Below are 15,576 nucleotides of genomic sequence, written 5' to 3'. Positions count from 1 at the left end.
AGTATTATTTATCCATTTAGAGTATATCCAAATACATTTATTTATCTTTGTGGGAAGGTTGGGTGGGACTGTGTTGCTGTTTTTTTAAATGTATAAACTGTCTGTCTTTTTTCCATTTTTGCTTAGTTTAAAGCATTTCTCACCGATGGAACTGATTAATGACATGTATTGGGTGGGAAGGAACAAGTTGTGAGCTTTGTTTTGAAACGTTTTGGGGCAGTGCAGCTGATGTTTTATTTGCAACAATTTTTGAAAGCTTAATTGCAATTGTTACTTAACTGCATTTGAAATGCAGACAATGCAGCTGATAAACACAACATTTATGTGTTTCCTACAGAGAGCCATGGTTTTCTTCAAAATGAGCTGCATGGCTTCAGGTAATTAAGGCCTGTGAGCCATTAGGAAAAAGGCATGTTTACACGAGGTGATGTTTCTTGATGAAGCTGTGTAACCAATGAGTAGTAACTCTCTAGGGACGGTTGTGTTTTTGATTCCCAGTGGTTTCATTTTGCATTTCTTTCTTGTCTAGATTTCAGCATGCATGCCTTGCAAGAGAAAAGTAAAAAAAACTACATGAAAGAAATAGAAAAAGATAAGATGTTCAAGAGTGCTGCACCTTTAATAATGCAGACAAGTGGGAGAGTGGAAGACTGAGGGAACACATTGGGATAAAGGCTGTGTTCGTGGACACACTAAAAAGGGAACTAACATACTGTGAGCCTGTGAAACCACATACAGGAACAGTTCAGTGGACTGTGTGTGGTATCCTTTAAATAAAATGAAACATAAAGAAACACATTAGGCCAGCATAGTATTGTCCTGTTCCTCTCTGTGGAGGAGGCTTGAGTGACTGGGACAAGCAGAGGCAAGCACAAAACAGTTGGTACCAAACTCAAATCTCATCTGTTTCAACTCAGCTAAAATTATTTGCATTGAGTCTGATGCAGAGACAAAGATATGAGGGTGTTTAGGTAAACTGACGTTAACCCTTATCAGCTTACTGAGGAAAAATCCAAAAATGTTTTCTGAAACCTGGTCTAAACATACTGTAGCAGATCAGTGGTCTGCGCTTTAGCCGTGGCATTTAGGTGTGTCAACTGAGATTCTCATCTACCACTGCATACTGAATGGCCTTATGCAGCTCAACACTGCTGTAGCTCAGCACTGCTACATTTTGGGGTTTGATTCTTACAGGGATTCACCCATGCACCAAAGCCAATCCCAAAAAGCATTTGTATGATGCTTTGATTAAACACATTATCTTAATTGCAGACATGTTATACTAAATTGAAACTACAGTTATTCCTCTTCTGCTACAATATTAACCGTTGAAAATGTAAAGAAAAGCTCCTTGTGATAAGTAATACTTTCCCTCAACTTGCCTTATCTTTTTCTACTGCAGCTAGTGATTTCCTACATTTCCCACAATGCCTTTGGACAAATCCTAGGCCAGGATGCTCATGGCAAAGAAAAAGGTAATCATGTTGCATCAGTGGCACCCGGGTAGACCAGGAACCTTTATTTGTCTAGATTACATTCTCTTAACAAAAAATGAAGCAACATTAAATGCCAGTGTTCAGCAGTAAAATCTTCAGATTCTCTCTCTCCGTCTTTTGTATTTTTTATAAGAAAAATGTGTGTCAACAGATACCACTGTGGCTGCTCTGAAAATACACTGACATGAAAATAAGTAATACTATAAGCACCATGAATACAGCCAGCTTAGCCAGAGCTAAAGTAGGTCTTTGAGCAACAGCTGATGTAGCAGAAGAAATACCCCTAACTCTCTGTTTGTCCATTCTCTCCCACTGACATAACCTCTGTGATTCTTACAGGTGATTATCCCCAGATTTAGATTCCTCTGAGGATCTCTCAGTGGGATCGATGAAGTCTAATGTATGTGCTAGGAAGGACAAATACGCCGACGGGGCATGCCAGAATGCCTAATAATAGAGGCTGAGTCTTGGCTTCTCTCAGTTACAGAGAGCTTGAGCTTTTAGCTAAGGCTTACACCCTGACCTTGAGCTTAAAGGCCAAGCCAGTGTCCTGTACTTTGCGCAGCTCCTGCTGGAGAGTCACTGCACAGTACGGCCCCGATCTAATCCCCACAGAGCACAGGTCAATGCTGTTGTGACCACTATGTTTAGTGAATGGTACATACACACACGCCCAACATACATTCATTCCAGGAAAAACAAGTAAATCTGAATGTAGGAACAGCAGTTTGAGCTCACTTTACTCCTCTTGGATTCTATCATTATGTCTGGTTTCAATCAGGGCAGAAACACAAACACACACAGTGTGAGGACCTAGAGGGTCATAAATATGTCCTGGTTTTCTTTGGTTTACCTTTATCCAGCGTTCATTAGTGACTCATGACTCCTGCAGTTCTACAATCAGTGGGTACACCACCTTCCAAAGTAAAAGCAGGCCCCAACAGTATTCCAACAGTCCACTACTCTCCACTGTCTACTTTTCTATTTGTCAATGTGAAATGAATTATGCAACTTGTTTTTTCTCATTTGCTTATGTTTTTGACTTGTGGATTATTTTTGTTGTCTGTTGCTCTTTTTGTGCAGTGACATATCAAAAAAGAAAGATGTTTTTTTTATGTAAAAGAACAAAAAGTTTTTTTAAAATGTGTAAAATCAAGGGTATAGTGTTCAAATACAAGACTAGCAGATGTTATATTTCCTCCCTTGCCAAAGTGATATACAAAATTTCATTAATTTTCAAAGATTTTTTTAAATGCATGTGTAATGGCTAGAATAAGCATGTTTCTATGTTTTCTTCAACAGAATCTTTAAAGACAGACTTTTTTAGTCAAAACTATGGAGCAAAGCTATTTACGTCTTGATACAAAGTGTGTATATTAATAACCCAGTTCTTGAGATGGTACAGAGCCAGGCATACAATACCAACTCAGTGATGTTAAAACTACCTATGACAGTTCATCATTCTCAGTTTCTACTCCCAAAAGATTTTGAAATCTAGTACATACAGTACATCCTCTACTTTAAGAAGTTTGCACATAAACACTTACCTTTGTAATCTGTTGTAGAAGATGTTTTGATCTCTAAGCAAATCAGTCAAACGATCTACTGTCAAACACAGGGTACACAGGAATAAACTGTAAGTGTACAGGTTAAAGGCTTGCACTATGACAAGTTAGACACCAGAACATTCCAGGATTTAGTCCCCAGCACAATGTCATACTAACCTACAAATTAACAACTTTTTAGTGTGTAAATATGATTAATCCTCTGGTTATCTCTTAACAGACAACTTATTGGGGTACAGTATACTGACAGCAGACTCAGGAAAGACAACAATGCTGATCTTTTACACCAATTTTTTCTAGTAAAAATGCTGTTTCTACGTTAACACACAAGAACACTTTTATAGAAATGGTATCACAACACGTCAGCATACTTTTCATTCGCCATCTAATCTTGTACTGTAAAGCCCACCCAATAAAATTGTCTTCAAGCCTGATTAATTTCCCTTTGGTGCTACTGAGGTTGGACTCTACCTAAAACATGAATTCAGATAAAACCCCTTACCACAGATCAGGTAGCAAAGCAGATCTCCTTAAAAAAAATCAAGCTGTTACTCTTGACTGTTACTAACAAATGGGCAAGTCCACAAAAGCCTATAGAAGGTTATGATATCATTGTCATCAAACACTCCACAAACTTTATACTGAAGTCCAGTAGCAAACAATTTTGATTCCTCAGGAATGCAACATGTAATTGAGCTGTTTGGTTCATTTCATTTAACACAGAGCTCAATGAACGACTACATGGCTCAATCCTAAGGGCTGGTTGGTGGAAGTTTTGGGAACGCCCCATTCATACAGTACATTCGAGGGCTTCTTATTTATTACAAACTAAAAAGCCATAGTTTTAGAAAAGAATTTAAAATTGACTTAGCGCATTACCTTGAAAGAGTACAATATGCAAGATTAATCACATTCATAATGTATGTGGTCAATTAGGTGGTCATTTTTGCATTTAAATTGAAAATTAGACATCTTGTTCCAAATGGAAAGCGTTTTGCTGTGTTTAATTGAATGAGAAAATGTGAGATATAAAGCTCCTTTTATCCAGATGTTCTGCTTCAATTTTCATTTTATTCTAAAGTAAAATGCTCCCTCCTCCCGTCACAGCCCTGTCTGATACTGGTGCTGTTGTCCTTTGGGCTAGATTATTATAACCATTTCAGGGTTCAGGAAAGGACCTCTCAAGCACTCACTAAGCTGTCATGATATCAGTCGTGATTACTTCCTCTAATTATGCTGAGTGGCAGATCCAGGCAGAGTGGAATTTAAACCACTGTCCAGATTTGAGCAAATAGCCCCTGTGCATCTCTCGCTCTCTCCAGCACTGCCACCACCTACTGGCAGCGTGGTTGTGGACATGAGAAATAGCTTCAGTTTATTACTGTAAAATTCAGTAAATTGATCCAGTTTGAATTGAAACAAAAAATGGATCATGAAGAATGTACCTCAAGTCCACTTCTTACCTTTCAACTTCTCCTCCAAGACCAGCGCCTCATGAGCTTAGACCAGGTCACCTTTATGTCATGACATGTCTTTGTAAACTGTGAGAGTTGCTGCAGATAGAGTGATGAAACCTGAATTGTTGGCATTTCAGGGGAGCGGGGGAGCAATGTGAAGTTTAGCCAATATTTGGCATCGTATAGCGATGATCAACATTTAAGGGATCAGAAAGGGAAAATAGTTAACAACCTTAGCCCTAGGGATTTCTACAGTTATCAGAGACATCTGTACAGATGTAAAAGCATGGAATGAAAACATGAACGATAAACTACACACTTACACACGCTCACGCTTTGTAACCTTCATCTTAATAAATCTGTGGTTTTGGACTGCAGATTTTTATGCTGTACCTGACGGACCTTCATTGAAGGTTCACTGTATATTTCTGACTGGTGTACTGTATGTAAAGACTGAATAAAACCTTGAATGTTACATCAAGCCTGAACTGGCCTCGTGCCTGCTGATTTATGACCTGTAAGCATGTGTGTTTATGCATCGGTGTGTGTGTGTGTGTGTGTGTTGTTTCCTGCACAATGTGATGTGTGTATAGAAAACGTGAGCGGGTGGATATTTGAACCACGTGGGAGTGATGGGATTTAGGAAATAAAAAGGCAATCTGTGGTGCAAAGGAGACCGAACAAAGGTGGCCACAATTCGTATCCATACAAGTTTAAATATAGCAGACTGAAAACAGTGTCTGCAGAGAGCTGCGTTCAGCCCAGCTTGTTGGCATAATGGCATTTCTGAACTCAGTAGGTGACACTGAAACCTTTCAGCAGGATTTAAACCTTTAGACCATGGCACTGATGAGCGACGAGGAAGCATGCCTGTTTGTGTGTGTTTGTGTGTGTGCGTGTGTGTGTGTGTGTGTGTGTGTGTGTGTGTGTGCCCAGTCATATTTTTTCTTAAACCCCCTTCATATTGAATGCTCAGTCTATGCATATGCAGCAGTGTGTCTGAGCGAACAAAATGCACTGTATGCATGTATTCATCATATTATTAAACCTTTCTGTGTTATGGTCTGTGTATGTTGTGTGTGTGCGCCCTCATGCATGTGTGTGTCCAACCCCCACCCACCTTCCTCAGCAAGGTCACATGGTGGCTGTGATGGACTGGGATTGAAAGCTTGTTGCCACAGTGATAAGCCAGTCGGTAATATCTCTAAGCACAGCCAGGATTAATCTGCCGACAGATGGCTGGCTGTTCGGAGTCACTTCCTGAAACACACATACATGGGATTCATACTCATCATCATCATCATCATCATCATCATCATCATCATTATTGTCCTGTTATCTTTTAACATTACCGTCACCTTCACTTCTGTTGGCATGCAATCATACATGCACAGGCGCACACACATACACACACGTTCAAAGAACATCCTCATCTTCCTCACACCAACACCAAGATCAAAGCCATCATCTACAGCATCATCATTACTGCTGCAGCCTTCATGATCACCACCATTACTCCTCCTCATCCTCACCCTCACCCACCACAGCCTGCACTCATTTCTTCCTCGTCATCATATCCATTACCTCACTATCATCTGAAACGCCACGGTCATTACTAAAGCCGCCCTTGTCCCATGGGGATCAATAAACTGCTGCAGCTGTTAAATCACTCTCTGTGCCGCTGCATGCTGCTTCTTCATTCATCAACACAGCCACATGATAATAGAAGCAGGACCTTAGTTCACAGTTCAGGGGGTTTGTGTCTGCACCTCATCCATACAAAGAGTTCTTGGTTTACTTTCTTGAGAATTTCCATAAACTTAGTGCTGAGAACATTGCAGTGTGAATACCGAAAGCATACCGTGCATGGATTACCCATGTGGACATGTGAATAGATCTAAGAAGAGAAGGTAGAAGCTACTGTAGCATAAGTGTGTTGTTTTTGTGGCCATTGTTAAAAAAATGTGCATCTTTGGACACAGGTTTCTGTTTAGGGTTAACTGGTTCATTCATAAAGCAGGCAGGTGATTGGTTTTCCTAAGTACAGTGTGTGTTGCAACAAGCACCATGGGTTTGGTTTGGTTTGAATGCAGCTCTGGACCAGATAATAAAAAATAATTATTACTACCAGCATTACTGATGTTGCTGCTGTTGCAGCTGCTGTTGCTGTTGCTTGATAATAATTATGTAATGAAATCTCTGTCGCCAGCATTTTAAATTTCTTTCAGTGACAGAGTTGAGGGGAAGTGCCGCTCTTTTTCCTTTTTTATATTGCTTTCTATTTTTTTTTCTTCTTCTTTTGTGAGGAATAAAACCATTGCCAGTTTAGCACAATATGACATGAAAAATGCACAAACTCCACCTGCTAAAGAAGACCATGGGATGCCACTGAATGCTCCGGAAAAAGCTGGTAAGTAGTACTTGAGGCACAATGTTTTATCATTTTTTGCAGTTCTTTGTCATTAAAAATCACCTCCAGACTTTTTAAAAACACATATAAAGATACTCTACTTGGAATAAAAACTGTGTGGTATTTTATTTTTCCATTAAAAGCTCAGTTACCTGGTAAAAATAATCTTAAATATACATCTACTCCTTCCCCAACCTTGTGAAATCGATAATATACAAATTTGCAAATGTGGTTCGTTTTTGCATACTCGTTTAGCCCAGGTCATTTCAAAAGGTTAACTACTAGAGACAAGATTGTCACCTAATTTACTAAAAAAAATATCCATTCTCAGTGTATGTGCCTTGGAGCTTTCAATTTTCCTAATCATAATTCTTTTAAACTTCGTAGTGGACCACGATTGGCTTCCAGACTCACTGTGATGTCAGAAATCATACTGTATGTACATATCTTGAACTCAGATTTAAGGTGAGCACAGAGAAACTTTCCAGCTTTAGAAGCTGAATGTGAAAACAACCTCATTCTGCACAATGAACGTCAACTGTCACAGTCAAGGAGCAATAAACAAAACACATTATTAAGCAGAGGAGGACTTTAAGCAGGTGATTTACTCAACAGTTACAACTGGTTTGCGTGTTTCCCTCAAACAAACTAAATAACTAATTAGTTTCTCATTAATCAGTTAATTAGAGTAGAGAACACTGCTTGTCACTATATTAGTGTTTGATTATGTATGTGGTCATGATTTTATTTCTATTAAACCTCGTCACATTTGTAACAACAAAATTTTGGGCTAACATTAATTCATGGATGTGGGAATCTTTACGCATGAGTTAATATATATATAGGGATATAGAGGGATAATAACCGTGTCATTTTAATGAAAATGCAGGAATCAGTGGATTGACCTGACTAAATTCGTGCAGTGCTTATATAGAGTTTAGCTTTGGTGAATTGTGGCACGCGAATTATCACCATCGACCAATTTCAAACTGTCTTGAAAGTGCTACCTTTTGAAGGGAATGGAGAGAACCGCAGAGTCCAGAACAAAGTAAGCTACTTTATTAGCTGTGTTGTACTTGTACTATCCAATTTCATATAATCCTGCTCTGAGAAATATGAAGCAACGCCAATAGCGCTTCCCTCTTCTTATGCATTTTGCCATGAAAATAACTAGCTGCAACCAACAGTGGTCACTGCATGACCTGAAAGTCACCAGACTCCCAGCATTATTACTTTGGGAGGACAAATGAATGAAATTCATTGTACCACTCTCAGTGACTTGGCACTTAGACAAGAATCCTTGTAACCTGTATGAAGATTTGAGGAAGTTTTTGAATCTTCTATAATTTCTTTATTAGTATCCATGTCTATACTTTGAAAAACTGTTACTACCATTCTCATTAAATGCCTTTAGATACATGGGCACTAATAATTCTTTAAGATTGTAGCAGTAGTCTAATTGTTGACTGTACTTAGCTGAGATGAATAGAGTGTGTTGCAGTGTTTAGAGTGACCTCAAAGAGAGGCAACAGAGGCAGAGACAAAGAGTTGAGAGAGGCAGCTGAAAGGAGATGGTTTCAAATTAGCAGCCAGCCAACAGCTGAATCATTATGACTGAAATATTTCTAAGCTAAGCCAGTTCTTACACTCTTAACTACAACAAATGCTTTTGTCTCTGTGTCTTTGATTTAAATGAACATCTTTTCTTTCTTTTTTTGGAACCGAGCCTTTGCCCATCAAAATGCTGCTGTACAAGATGTTACAGGGCTGTGGGCAAAATAAGGAGGCAAGAAAGTCATTACCATAAACATGAACCCATATGTGACACTGATAAAAACTGTGTGAGAAAGGAGGAAGGAGATGATGAGAATCAAGGAGTAAATAAAAAAACTGTGCTACAGGAGGAGTGGTGGAGAGTCAGTTTGATGCTGAGCAGAAAGGAAGCAAGGTAGGAGAGAAAGAAGGAGGAAGCAGAGGACCCATACTGTTAATGGTAGAAAAACAGGGGAAAAGAGATTAAAGAAGAAAGCTTGAGGATGAGAGACAAGAATGCCCTCCAGCAAGATTTAGTAGGGTGGGACAAGATAGAGGAGAGGTCCAAAGACCAAGGATAAAGCCTGGAGGCAAGGGAAAGGAAAGGAGACATAGGAGAAGCACAGTGCAAGGAAGGACAGAAATAAGGAAAAGGTGAAAGAAGATGAATGGAAAATTAGGAGAGTTGTAAGACAGAAGAAATTAAAAAGTAAAAAAGAGAATGCGGATGCCAAAAAAAACATAATGTGTGCTAAGGAAAACGAAGTATGGAGGAGAAAAAGGGGCTGATGGAGAGAGAAACTGAGAGGTTTAAGAGGGCTGCTGCAGCCGCAGAGCTGGAGTAAGAACATGGGAACATGCTGGCTGTTCTGCCTGGCTGCCTCTGCTCTGTCTTCAGGGAGAGCAGCTGAGGAGGAGGAGAGGAAGGGGGTGAGGAAGAGGGGGAGGAGGAGGACAGGGGTTGCTTTAGGATTGAATACAGAGCAGATATGGAAGGAGAAAGCAGTTAGGGAGGGAGAGGGAGAAATTGGAGGGTTTGTAGGGGAGAGGAACAGGGAGCGAGAGGCGATGAAATGCTTCATTGAGGATGATGAACTGGCTGTCAAGTTGTTAAAACAAAAGTGACTTTCTGAGGGAGAGCAGAGAGAGACAAATGGACAAAGACTGGGGGGGGAAGGAGCACTACGATAGTGGAATTAAAATGGAAAGAAAGAAAAATAACGGGAAGTGGAAAAGTGGAAAATGAAAAAAATGAAAAAATAAAGAGCGAAAAGGGACCAGAGATATAGGAAGCATTTAAATAAAGAGACAACAAAAAGACAACGTAAGAAGGACAGTAAGTCACGAGAGGGGAGAGGAGAGGAAAAGAGAGAGAGAAGAAGAGGACGAAAAAATTAAGGAGAAGAGAGAGAATCATGTCAGAGTGATTGTGAGACGGCAAGGCAGTAGCTCTGGGCAGGGTGAGAGGAAGTGATGCGTACGCTAAAAGGAAGGAGCAGATCTCGGCGGCACGCGCCAATCAAACACCAGTCCTCCCAGGCGCCCTCCTTGACCGCCAGCACACGCACACACACACACACACACACACAGACATTATTAAGAATTGAGGGGGATCCCTTAACCACTTCTATACTTGTACTTGCTCGTACAGCATTGAACAGACATCTGATATACACACACACGAAATAGAGGATTGGCAGATCATTACATAAAGCCTGTCTCGCACGCTAACACACAGACAGGTCAGTTGGCAGGCCTTAAGAGGCATGACACTGTGTCAAGGCGGTGTCTGGCTAGCTCCTCAAGCACTACTGAGCCACAGTTCCTGTCACCTCATACTCACACATGCAATGTATATAACATATACTGTAGCTATTACATGGGATGTACATCACACACTATGGAGCTTTAAGTAAAGTGTACATCACACACTAAGACGAAACCTGATATGTACCTCACATGTCACACAGCTAACAGTTAATAGTACCACGTGCTTACAGTATTCCATCTTTTTTAAAGATTTTCCATACATCCATCCATTTTCTTCCACTTATCCGGAGTCAGGTCGTAGTGGCAGCAGATTATGCAAGGTAGTCCAGACATCCCTCTCCCCACCAACGCTCTCCAGCTCCTCCTGGGGGGACCCCAAGGCGTTCCCTAATGTGGCCCCTCTAATCAGCCACATAACTGAAAACATCAATGTGGGTGTGCAGCGTCCTCAATTTATAACAATATTTTATGACTATAGCTGTCAGATAAATGTAGTGGAGTAAAAAGTACACCATTTCCCTCTGAAATGTGGCAGAGACATATGAAGTAACATAAATTAAAATACTCAAGTAAAGTACAAATATCTAAAAATTGTACTTGAGTAAATGTACAGTGGCATGAAAAAGTTTGGGCACCCCTGGTCAAAATTTCTGTCACTATGTATAGGTAAGTGAGTAAAAAATTTAAAAAGTCATAAAGTTAAAGATGACACGTCTTTAATATTTTAAGAAAGATTACTCTTTTATTTACATCTTTTACAGTGTCCAAGTAAAAAAAAAGGAAAAAGGCCTGCAACAGAAGTTTGGGCAGTATTCGGTAACACCCCCTTTAGCAAATACCACAACATGTAAATGCTTTTTGTAGCAGCTAAGAGTCTTTCAGTTCTTGTTTGAGGGATTTTCACCCATTCTTCCTTGCAAGAGGCTTCTAGTTCTGTGAGACTCTCGGGCCGTCTTCCATGCACTGCTCTTTTAACGTCTATCCACAGATTTTCGATGATGTTTAGGTCGGGGGACTGTGAGGGCTATGGCAAAACCTTCAACTTGCACCGTTTGAGATAGTCCATTGTGGATTTTTTACATACGGTCTGATGTTTACTCCAAGAATTTGCTGGTATTTAATTGAATCCAATCTTCCCTCTACCAGGGAAGTGTTCCCTGTGCTACTGGCTGCAACACAAGCCCAAACCATGATCGATCCAACCCCATGCTTAACAGTTGGAGAGGTGTTGTCTTCATGAATTTCTGCACCCTTTTTTCTCTATACACACCTTTGCTCATTGCAGCCAAAAAGTTCTATTTTAACTTCATTAATTTTAACTTCAGTTAACAGCGCTTGTTTCCAATATGCGTCAGGCTTGTTTAGATGTTCCTGTACAAACCTCTGGTGCTGAATTTTGTGGTCAGGACGCAGTAAAGGTTTTCTGCTGATGACTCTTCCATGAAGGTCATATTTGTGCAGGTGTCACTGCACAGTAGAGCAGTGCACCACCACTCCAGGTACTGCTAAATCTCCCTGAAGGTCTTTTGCAGTCAAACAGGGGTTTTGATTTTCCTTTCTAGCATTTCTACCAGCAGTTCTCTGTGAAAGTTTTCTTCCACCTCCACCGTTCCAGTTAATCGCCATTTCTTAATTACATTACTAATTGAGGAAACGGCTACCTGAAAACACTTTGCTGTCTTCCCATAGACTTCTCCTTCTTTTGGGCATCAATTATTTTAATGTTCAGAGTGCTAGGCAGCTGCTTAGAGGAGCCCATGGCTGCTGATTGTTGGGACAAGGTTTGAGGAGTTAGAGTATTTATAAAGCTTTGAAATGCCAATCATTTTGACTTTCGTAATTATGACTGTGAACAAGTCATAGCCCTAACAAGCTAATTAAGGTCTGAGACCTTGATGAAAGTTATTTCTGAGAGCTCAAATGTCTTCTGTTGCCCAACCTTTTGTTTGATGCTCCATCCCTATATGTCACTCTAAACTTGTACCAAACAAAAATAATACACTAATCTTGCTTAAAATGTTGAAAAGGATATTTCACCTTAACTTTATACCTTTTGGAGATCAGTTCATCTTCCACCTGTTCACAGTAACAGAAATTTTGACTAGGGGTGCCCAAACTTTTCATGCCACTGTACAATGACTGTGATGTGAAGGGCCAGTATTAAGCGATAATATCTTCTTTAGCTCTATCATTAGTTGCACTGTTAAAACAAAACCATGTTATAAAACCGTGGATGGCTGCTCCCATCACATTAGCTCAAATAAGCTAAACAAGCTAGTGGCAACTTGTAACCAAACCACGGCAAAGGTGGCAAGTCAAGTTTTATTCTGAGGAGTTGACAAAACAAACCAGGAATAGTACACAAGTGAATATTGTACTTACATTCCACATGTGACCAAAAAGCATACTCCAAGAATTTCCCCATGCTGTTGTTTCTGCCAGATGGGTAAGAAGGCAGTTGTTTGCTAACACATTAGCCATAACGACTTGATAAGCTAAAAGCTTGTGCCTCATCTGGTACTTGAGAAATTTAGTGTCTGAAAAGCGAACAAACATGGATCCTTCGTCCAAACTCCATATTTTTCTGTAATTGAATCCTAATTTAATGCTCATTTGGTGAATACCAACTATTTTTAACACTCGCAAAGCAACTGTCAGCCCTCAAAGTGATCAGAAACTTTTGTCAGGGGCTAAATGCTTATGTTCGAACTAACGTCTTATGTCGCCTGACCTGCTCATTGAAAACTAGCATTCAGTGACAGCATTTACCAGTTGGACAAAATGAGCAAAGGCCATAATGTTAGGTGATATCCTGTGGGCTAGTTCACTTTACATGCTCTGCACACTCACATTTTCACTTACTCTGGCTGATCGGACCTCTGAAAAGGTTTAAGTAATGGGGAAAATTACATGAGATCAAAAAATCCATGTGCTAGTAAGAATGAAAAAGGTGGCAAGTGCCTCACCATAAAGGTATGCTCACACCAAAGTGCATTTGTGCATTTCATGCACATATTGCAGCAGGACTGTGCTGTCTGTGTTTATTCACCCCAAACAACTAAGGTACAGGTTCTTTCTCCTATTGCCCTCTTGTCAATGTATGTTTATGAAGAAGATTCATAAAACACCGGGAATGTTTGAAAGATTTTCAGCTGACGTAGACTTTAATTACACCCCCTCCTCCTTCTTTCCATTTACTCCCATAGTACAACTATGAACTGACATACAGTATGTCTCACAACAAAGAGATACAAATGCGATGCATGTCACTCATTGGACCTTAAACTCATGTTCACGTTTGGTACAATCAGTTGCCCTCATATGCCTCTACTGAATTCAAAATCAAAGCAGAATACATTTTTTCCTCACATGATGAAATTGATTCAGGACCAAAATATTGTGTTTCAGCTTTTTAATTACAACATTAATGTTGGTACCTCCCTTTTTTTATGTCTGATAAGAATCATTATACACTGATTGACACGAGGCATAAATTATCAGCTATCTGTGATTTCAGTCTAAAAATATCTGTCACTAACTAGATCACTGCTGTTACCACCAGGAAATAATATTTTTACTGCCATTCTAACATGTTTCAGACCAGTGGTAGTACGTGTAAGTACACCTAACTTTTGGCTTTTCTGTCATTAATTTCTTGAGTCTGTGAAAGAAAGAAAGAAAGAAAGAAAGAAAGAAAGAAAGAAAGAAAGAGACGAACACCACAGCATCTGAAGGGTTAATAAAGGCATATCCACTGTGGTTTTTTATATCATGTATACACTATAACATTGATATCATGTCATGCACAGGAAAACATTTGAGACAGATGCTAACATTTTATTATGTACAGAGGATGGGGAAAAAAAAAAACTGAAGGACGTTTGTGTGGGAAGTGGAAAAATTGAACAATTTGTGGTGAAAAAATGAGAAAGTCCACTTCCATAAACAGTCTTAAAGATCAGACAGCAATACACAACCTGTTCATCACGGACCAGAAACCAAAACATAAACAGAACAACGTGCCAGATCCTGTGAAAAATTTTAAACAATGTAGAAGCCTCCAGAGATACTGTACCTTCTGTTGTCACATGGAAGCCTTGTGACTGCAATATTCAATATTCAGTATTTTCATTTATGTTTATTGTCTTACATTTTGAATTTGTAGATGGGACTTCAAAAGTATTTACATCCTTTATGAACATAGGAATTTTGCTTGCTTATCTTATTAAATCCTCTTATGTGACCTTCATGGTGTTATATGGACTTCAAATGGCAGGTTGTGATGCATTGCACAAATATGGCATATTCAACCTGACATGCCCTTTAAAGCAGCCTGATTCTAAATGTCTCCAGCAGGCACTTGAACTCCATAGTGTTTGAGTCATGAATATAAATGAATTCCTTTTATTTACAGAATTTATTCTGATCCTATTTCGAAAATTTAAACTGTACTGCTTTTAAACAATAGATATTTGACATTATTGGTAATTATGATTGTGCAACTGATGGGAAAAAATGTTTTTTGTCTTTAGTGTCCACTCTATGACCTTAAACTCCTCCATCCTTAAATTTATCTTTTGTATCTTTTATAAATTATTGACCATCTCTAAAGGGAGTCTTTTTATTGTTTTGGCTGTGATGTCACTGCAACTCAGACTTCACATCGTACCACTTCGCTCCATTGGTGTTGTTATACAGAATGGGCTTCAATGATAAAATGTTCTATTTAAGGCTTACCATTTCAATCAGTCCCAAGGTAGGGATTTAATTAAAAGAAACTCTTAATGTGATGGCAATTTAAAGCACAGAGCTAACTTAAATTACATCTATGACTGCCAAATTAACAATAAGCCTATTAATGGACTTTTGCTGTCCTTTGATCACTTTTCTTTCGACACTGTTACCAGAGGAGCCTTTGTATTTCCAAAGAGATCACATGCGCTAATCTTGTTTTGCTATGTTTAGGATGAATCTATTTTTTTCAAATGTAATCACCTATCAGAAGCTAGAAATAAACCCTAGAAATGTCTGTTTGATATCTTGATATCTTGTTTTTTTGTCATCACAGTTGTTGAAATGATTGAATGCTGAAATCCAGGATAAAGTCAAAGAGCATGTTTTATAAATGAGCTCCCAGTGTTTCCTTATATAATGCCCAGGAACAGAGGGACAGTGGACATTAGACAGGAGCTCTTTACAGGGCCACTGGACTGTGTCTGCTAAGTGCTTTCAGAGAGACAGTGGCGGGGTGACTTACCCTGAAAAGCACACATATACAAGCGTACACATATACATCTGTACACAAGTACACGTGCATGCAAACATTCCTGCCCCTTCAAACGTAC

This window comes from Xiphias gladius, chromosome 7 (genome assembly GCF_016859285.1).
Source record: "Xiphias gladius isolate SHS-SW01 ecotype Sanya breed wild chromosome 7, ASM1685928v1, whole genome shotgun sequence".
Classification (NCBI taxonomy): domain Eukaryota; kingdom Metazoa; phylum Chordata; class Actinopteri; order Istiophoriformes; family Xiphiidae; genus Xiphias; species Xiphias gladius.
Note: the sequence above shows the minus strand (reverse complement) of the source record.